Source organism: Sturnus vulgaris, chromosome 3 (assembly GCF_052056855.1).
Source record: "Sturnus vulgaris isolate bStuVul1 chromosome 3, bStuVul1.hap1, whole genome shotgun sequence".
Classification (NCBI taxonomy): domain Eukaryota; kingdom Metazoa; phylum Chordata; class Aves; order Passeriformes; family Sturnidae; genus Sturnus; species Sturnus vulgaris.
This window is the reverse complement of record NC_142245.1, coordinates 83,984,931-83,993,468: the sequence shown is the minus strand read 5'-3', so window position 1 is coordinate 83,993,468 and position 8,538 is coordinate 83,984,931. Positions and strand designations below refer to the sequence as shown.

The 8,538-nt window shown below is 35.7% G+C and overlaps 1 long non-coding RNA gene across 1 annotated transcript in view; it reads left to right on the top strand.

Moving 5' to 3' along the window:
- Positions 1 to 4,294: 4,294 nt before the first annotated feature.
- The window catches only part of LOC148224459 (uncharacterized), a 46,762-nt gene continuing 42,518 nt past the window's right edge, over positions 4,295 to 8,538 (top strand). Inside the window, exon 1 of the long non-coding RNA XR_015802662.1 lies at positions 4,295 to 7,239. This is a non-coding gene — a long non-coding RNA (uncharacterized LOC148224459). The remainder of the gene's footprint in view (positions 7,240 to 8,538) is intronic.

Here is an 8,538-nt window from a genome sequence, read left to right as displayed (position 1 = left end):
AAGAAATGAAAATCTTTTATTCAAACATGTCTTTTTAAATTCTGTACACATGGAGCTTGTGAAGAGCTGCAAATATCATAGGCAATGATGAAGTGATATGTTGCTAGTTTGAGCCATTCCTAAAGGCATTGGAGATGGAAACCCAGAGTTTAGGGTATGCTGAAGTTAGGAGTAGTGTCTTTGTAGTGGTCCATGACAAATTTTACTTAGGGCTGAATTAAGCTGGTATTATCAGAAACACCATCTATTCAAGAAAATTCTGATAATCTTTTGGTCCAATTAAACAGGATTTTTCTTGCACATTTTTCACCTCTTTGGATCCCTATGCTGAAGAGTCCTGTCCAGTGCTGCACACTCAAATACTTGGGAAACTAAGTGCACCTACCCTGACTTGTCTTTATTGAACTTTGAGGAATGTTTTTAACTTGTCTTTGAACACTGAGATTTTTAATAAAAGCTTTGAAGAAGAGATGTTCACATCTAGTATTTCAGTCAAGATGTCGTGTAATGCTTTATTTTGAAGACATCATGGTTTTAGCTAGCTTCCTTGGTATCTGATCATAGCCCATAAAAGAGAATCAGCATCAAAAAATATGAGGTCATTTGAATTTCATAACCTCGAGAGACAGGATAAGGATTTTACATTATTTATGTTTTTTCCCTTTAGTACACCTCCTAGAACCTTAGAAATAAATGCCCAATGAGCCACTGTAGTGATAGACAGCAGCTGATATAAAGGGGTTAGTTTACTGTATATAATTAACAATGTGCAAATATACTATTTTTACCCTTGTTCATGCAGCTCATTGGCCATGAGTCAGTGCAGAGTCCATGGATCTGATTTTAGAATAACATTCTTAGAACATGAGTTGTCACCTTTCGTTCATTCTCTTTCCTTCAAGCAGTGGTGGTGTCTTTGCAAAAGCAAGGAATAATTTGGACTTCATCTTGGGACATAGGGTAGAACCTGCTTTTTCATGAGACTCCTGACTTTGCACCTTCAAGCATCCATTCTCAGGCTGTTCCATAATTCTGTTCCAAGGCTGAGAGCTGATCCAACCACTGTGTTGGATCCAAACCAAAGTATTTCCTCTTAAATTTATAATCTGATCCGCTCCAGTGGGCTTTCATGACCACTTCCTGAAATCACTTCTGCAGAGCTCTGTGTGGATACTGTACAAGCCTTTTCTGTAGAGCAAAGGGTTTTGCTTCTTTGAAGGTTCAAGTTTATTCTTATACTATATCCCTTGAAGTATTTGAGACAGAGCTGGTGAACTAAGATTCTGATCCCTGTGCATTTTGGAATATGAAATGTAACTTTGCCATTTAAATATTGAATGTCTAATTTTAACTCTAAATTTCATCTTGATAATTTTTCCACCATAATCTCTAATTCTGAGAATAAAAAGAGTATTTTAGAAAGTAATGGAGTTAGACATAAATATATGATTCTATATGGAAAATAGTATCTCAACAGCTACAACATCTGATCAGCTGGCAGCTGCCACAGTCTGGCTGTCACTTTGGAAGTGCTGGGCTTGCCAGCTGGCTGTCTTGATGAGCTGCTGTGGGTTTTTTGGGCACTCTTGAATGATTCCCTAAAATAATTTCAACAGGTACTGCTTACACTTCTGTTTTCTAATATTTGCTTCTGTTCTTTGAGAAGCACTTTTCATTAAAAAGTGTGTGTATATCTTCTGTGTTCCATCTAATATGTCACCATAGCAAAAAATATTTGCTTTTAAGTTGCACCCGCCTAGAAAACAAGGGCAGGCTTTGGCAGCTCCATTGAAGGCTGTGGGGAGCTGTGTCCCTCAGCTCATGGGGACTTGTCCATGTCAGACAGAGGAGTCCAGTACAGACATCCCTCAGCTGGTACTCACCTGACTCCTTCCACCAAACTGCAGTTGGAGGCAATGCAGCACAAATGAGGTAATAAGAATTGTTCATCTGCTAATGCAACACATTAAATTAATTTAACCACGTGTCAGTGGGATAAACCTGTTCTTTGGGACCACCAGCTGAAACCCTGCCACTGTGTCTGCCCTGTGCTGTTTTGCTGTACAGGGAGGTTTCAGGGGTTTCACTATCTCAGCTAATTCTGCCTTCACAGGCTGCTTTGGCAGTTTGAAAACACTTTGACATCTGAGGTTTATCATGAGATTGAATTAGGGTTCATTTTGATAGTTAAAATATTGCCTGCTAATTCATGCTGGTCAAAATAGCAGCTCTTTCAACACTTCACCAGAAAAATAGAAGTGATTATTTTTGGTTGCCTGTGTGGTTATACAATTGAGCTGGAGGTGCACTGCAATCTTTTCCTAGTTTGGTATGTAGACCAAGACTTAGGAAATTTTCTTGTTTTTGTTTTGTTTAATATGGGCCTACTAGGAAAAACAAACAAGAAAAAATTATAGCAGAACATAAGACAGACATCTGCAAACCTTTGCAAGTTTTTTCAAGTGCAAAATTTAACTAAAACCCAGTGATATTTTCAGATATCAAAGCCAGTACTGAGCCAACTTGCTATTTGAAGACAGAGAAACAGACATTTCTTAAAATCCAGCTTTGTAAGTGTTTTGCTCCAACTGTCAAAATAATACCTTTTATTCAGAAATGTCTGGGTGGCCTTTTGATCCATGATATAAATAGTTTAAGGCTATTTTGTTTATTCAAGATATTAAAAACTAATGAAAAATGATGTGAGTTTTGAACAGGATTTTCCTGATTGTTTAGAAGAAAAAATATTTCAGAAAAATTAGAAACAGATGGTGCTTTCCAGAACTTTTAAACCAAATATTCTTATTTGCCTTATTTTTGACCAAATTTTCCATAGACAAATTGTGAGCATGTCATCCCTCGTGGCCTGACCTGTGATTTCACTTGCAGAAAATGCATTGTAGGTGAGGCATGGACTGAAAACTGGGGTTTGCAACAAAAAAAACCCCAAACCAAGCCCAATTTTTTTCTATCAGCTGTATAGTAGTTACTACTCCCTTTCTAATGCAATTCATAAAACTCTTTCTATAAAAAGTATTGGTGTCAAGAAGAGGGAATGAGAAAAATTTACAGACAAATACAGGAGAAACTTGTTAGTAAAGTTGCTGTCCTTGGAAATTATGTTCAAATACATCAAAGAGCAGATGTGTGTTTGAACATGAGTCTTACAGGTGACTGAAAGGCCCTACTTGTAAGCTGCTTGGAGAAAAAAAAAAAGAAGAGGCCACACCTTCCCAATTAATTCTATAATTTCCTTCTCAGTCTATTCCATTACTTGTCAATATTTAGGTGCTCAAAAAAATGGGAGAAGAGAGACCCTTAATTCATCCTGAAATAAAAAACCCTGCCTTTTTTGCTTTGTTCAAAACCAGGAAGATTTACACTTCTGATTCAAATATGTAATATTTCCCACTTGATTTTTGTCATTGAAATTAAAAATAATTCACTTGAAGAGAGAGAATCATGGATTTCTAAGTTTATATGGGAAATTAATTTCTCAATAGGAAGAATCTATAGCACAGAAGATAGCCCAGATTATGCCTGATTTCAGAATTAGCAGGAAGAAAAATATGGGAATGAAGCTTAAAATGAACCATGCTTCTTCCTTCGTTGAAATTTGCACTGTCTTTAGGATGGCCTGGGCAAAAAATTTTCCTATTGCATCCATCTATGGTAATAATTAGAAATTTAATAAAGAACATTTGCAGCTCAGAAAGTTCCTTTATAACAGCATTAAACAAAACACACATCTCTACCACAGTTACAAATAATGTGAGATTTTTCAATTTCTAATTCTTATTCTGAAGGATTAAAACACCAAAACCCATCAAATAAAAATGATTTAACCTGTTTAATACTGGAGATTTAATGAATTATTTATGAAAGTAATTTCATCTAGACTGTACTAAGTAGCAGAATTATGTTTTGCTGTTTGTTTATCTCCTCTTTTTTCCTCTTTTTATAATAAAATAAGCTAGAATAGCTTATGTAAAGTCATTCTAGAGGAAGTTTTAAAAGCAGTCTTGACTTTGTGCCACCATCCAGTGATGAACAGAATGAATGTGAGTATAAATAACAGAATTTTGACTTAAATATACTGGGAAAAAATGGATAAAGAAACTTGATGTCAGGCACATTTGATCTCATAAATTATCCTTCTGGGCAATAAACTTAAGGTGTGGATGGTCTTGGTTCTCAAAATTTGGTCCTAAAACTTGTTCCAGAATTTAATTAATAAGATGAAGACCTCAAGAGATATAATTTTGATTCATATTTATTTGAAATGTATGCTAATATATGAATAATTTTGGTTTTTTACATTTTAACCAAACTCAGACTCTTTTTTGCCTACTCTTCCTAGATGACCACAGATAAATAACTTCCTGTTATTCTGTGTATTGTGCTTTTGAAGCACTATCAAATTAGTCAAAACACATTTACACTTATTTGCTGCAGAAGGAAGAGTAGAGTGTTGTTTCTCCTTGAAAACTTCTGTATCTTTTCAGTTTATCTGAGAAGAACCTTCCTTCCTCACAACAAGCCCATCTTGCTCACTGTTCCTCGTGAACAAATTAACAGGGAGTCTAAAGTGCCCTCTATTTTTGCAAAACAAAACTGATTTTGAATTACTTTTTGTAGTCATGCTTCATTAATGCAACTCTCCTATGCAAACTCCAGTTTCAAAATGGTGCATATCAGTATCAAATCTGGTAAAATCAAATGTTAAAACAAAGCACGGGTGTGTTGATATTTGTCTTATCATTTGAAGCTAAGTTGCTTGTGTAAGAAAGAAAAAAAGACAAAAGAAAATAAGGAATTGAATACAAGAGTTAGAAGGAAGACAATCAACCAAGGCCACTACATGCAGAATATGGTCAGTCATACAGCTATACAGTGTATATACAGGAGAAAAAAGTGAATAATAATTGTAGAAATTACTTAAGTTTGCTTTGAGTTATTATATGTGATATTTAGTGGATGATAGTTTTCAGAAAAAAAGACTCCTGGGTTTGCTGGAAGCATCAGTACTCGAAAACATTGCACAATAATTGACTACAGGGAAAAAGTAATTTTTGAAGCAATCTGAGGCTGTAGATGCTGTTAGCTGAACTCGCTGGCCAGAACTGAAGGGAGATTTCTCAGTCCTGAAACATTTTCTGTGTGCACTGAGTGAAAGGACATTTTTTACACTGCTGGTGACAGCAGCAGTGGTAAATATGAACTAGTGACCTACATATCTGCAGTTCAGTGTTTTGGAGATATCAAATTATTGTTAACTGCAGGGCTTTTGTCACTTAACTGTATTAAATTCTTACAAATTGCCAGTGAACATAGGTATGTCCTAGGGCTCTATTGGCCCAGGCCTGTAGAGAGCTCAGGAAAAAGGCATCTTTGTCCCCAAAAGTATATGGTTTAACCATTGGGGTAAATGAGGGTATCATAAATAAAGAGTATAGTATATTTGACAAAAAGCTGAACAAGAAAGGAAACTTTTTACGGAGCATTAGTGACCTAAATGTCCTCAAGCTTTCTGTAAACATCTCAGACATGCAGGTGCAGTTTGAAAGAAGGCAGCAGAGTGGTGTTGAGAGCTGCTACCCTGTACAAGGAAGAATTTACAAGAACAAGCTTTGAAAATCAAACTGTGCATAGTAGCAGAAGATTTTATTCTTGGATGGTCAAAGCAGATACATTTATTAAAGCATTGTAAGAGACTGTTTAATTAGAAACAGTCTGCTAGAACTCTTTCTGCCTGTGAGCACCTTATGTGCTTCAGGTCTTGCTGTTGTCTGTGTTTGTCTTTGGTGAGTCCTGATGGTGAGTTTTGTGCCTCTTATGATGTCTTTAGGAACTAATCTTTGGATGCTGAATATGACAGATAGGTTCTGAATAGACTGTGAAGAACTATGAAATTCAAGCATAGAGATGACATCCACTTGAAATGTATGGGAAAATAAAGATATTTTCCTGGGGACTCCCTTCCTTTAAAAAAAACCCAAACAAAACAAGAAAACAAACCCATGTAATTTGAGGAATACTCAAAGTTCTATGAATTTTAAAATAAAAAGTGACCGTTATATTCAATTAGTGACAGTCCTTGAGCTGCACATTATTTCTGCATAAGATATGGTATATATTGAAAAAAAGGTATAACTCAGAAATACAAAAATGATTGAAAAATGATTTTCCGTTCTAGTATTTTCCCAGTGGTTTCTTAGGATCACAGCTGAAATGTAAACCTGAGCCTGAACTTCATCTTTCATTGTTTTCTGGTTACTGAATCTCATTATACATTTAAAAAATTATTATCATACAAAGCTAAAAGCCATGAAGATTTTACTTACATGTATTTAAAGAAGTTGAACAAGGAATATCTTAGCCTTCTAATTAATAAACTAATTAAAGCTTATTAACACTTTTACAGATGGATTTTTCAGGTTACAAGTTACTTTGAAAACATTTTTAATCCCTTCTAACTTGTGACTCAGTAATTTTTAAATTGCATACAGCACAGCATGACATAATATTCCAGTAATGGTCTCACTAATGCTCTTTACAGAGATAAATACCAACTCTTCAGTAATAGTATTTGCTAGCTTAAGCATCCAGGAATCACAGTCATTTTCTTATCTATAGCACTTTGCTGAATGTTCATGTTTAATTAGCATTTACTATGACCCCAGGATCTTTGCCAGTGTAAATGTGTTTCAGAATGTGTTCTACACTTTCACTGAATTGTGGGATAGTTTGGATTGGAAGGAGCCTTAAAGAAGGGTTCCAACCTCCCCTTCCATGAGAGGGATCTCTTCTGCTAGACCGGGTTGCTCTTACATTCCATTTTGCCCTTAGATCTCAATTTTGTCTTTGCAAATTTCAACATTTCCAAAACAAATACATCTGGAGCAGTCAGATTACTGTGCAGAGCATCTCTATACACTGTAACTTGGCACTCTACTGATTTTCGTGTTATTTCAGACTGCATATTTATAGCATTTACCATTTGTTCATGTATTAGATATCTTCACTGTTTACAGCAGTAAGGGAGAATTTGTAGACATTTTTTGAGATATTAATGAAAATGCAGACAAAACCAGATGGATTACAGTTGTGTGGCTGAGGCAGCTGGTGCTTTCTATTGTTTGTTCTGTAGCAGACCTTTCTGCAATAAATGGAAGGACGAATTGAAGCAAACATGAAACAGTTCCTGAGCTGAAGCATTTATAGTCAAGGCAACTGAAAGTGAGTATCAGGGTATACAACAATGGTTCAGTGGGTTTGGTGCTATTCTGCCTTCCTGTCTAGCAACAGCAATCAAGGAGCATATGGTGAATATCTTGTGGCAGGAGTCTCTTTAGTCTCTAAGTTGGATACACCAACATTCACAAGTCAAATCTGCAAAATATGCTAATATATTTACCATATTTTAGGAATGATAATCTAAGGTGCATCCTTTGCTACAAATGCTCCTTCTATCTGGGAAGTTTGCAGGAGAGTAATAGTTCTTAATGTGCTTTTGTTCTGGATTTTGCTGTTGATTTGTGCTGCAGAAAGAAAACTGTTTCTGTGAGGAGCTAGCTGGTGTACAGTGATAGAACAAGAGCTAAGGGCATGGGACTGTTTTTTAGCTCTTTGGATGAAAATAATGTGTTACTGTCAATCCACATGGCTTTGAATGCTCTCTGCACATAAAAAGATTTTTCTCTGTTTCATTTGAGGCAAAGAGTGCGCGTGCCTGAAACATACTGCATTATCTACCAGGTGCAAATACAGGATTTTGCTCATTGAATATTTTGTCATTCAGGTGCTAATGGAGTGGGCCTCAAGGTTTTGTTCATTAAAGACTGTTTAATTGCTAGGATGTAACATGGAGTTGCATAAGAAAATCACGGCCTTGGAAGGCTGGCCAGAAAACCTACGTGGTCGTGCGTGTCTGCATCCAAATGCTTCTCACAGCCCGTGTGACCTATAGGCTGCATTTTTTGATACTCCCTGCACCAGCACTTGGAATATTAAATAGTGAACTTCAAAATAAGAAAATTAAGATCTTCCACTCAAAAAACAACATTTTGAAATAGTGCAGCTAGATAAAGTCCAATTTAGAACCCTGGTGACCAACATGGATGATAGCTGGTTGCATATATACAGATAAAAATATCAGAATTAGAATAAATGTCACATATAAGACTACATGTTTCAGTGAATTCAGAATAAATTATTCATCTACCCATGTATCTTATGATTTCATGGCACGATAAAGATGTCCCTTTAAAAAACAACAATGACTGAAGAAGAGGACACTTTAATTTGCAAAACATTTTAAAAGTTCTTTTTAATGCAACATCTATCTGATGTAGTACTGATGTGGCAGTTTGTTTACAGCTCTTTTTATAAGATCTGAGTTTAAACCAAAATATTTTTGTTTGCACTGGTAAATAAATTGTTACCGTCTTGTCTGGGGATTCTTGGTAAACAGGCTGAGGTTTTGTTTTTTTTGCAATCCCATTTGGTTTTCAGTAATAAAATGTAAACAATTAAGCA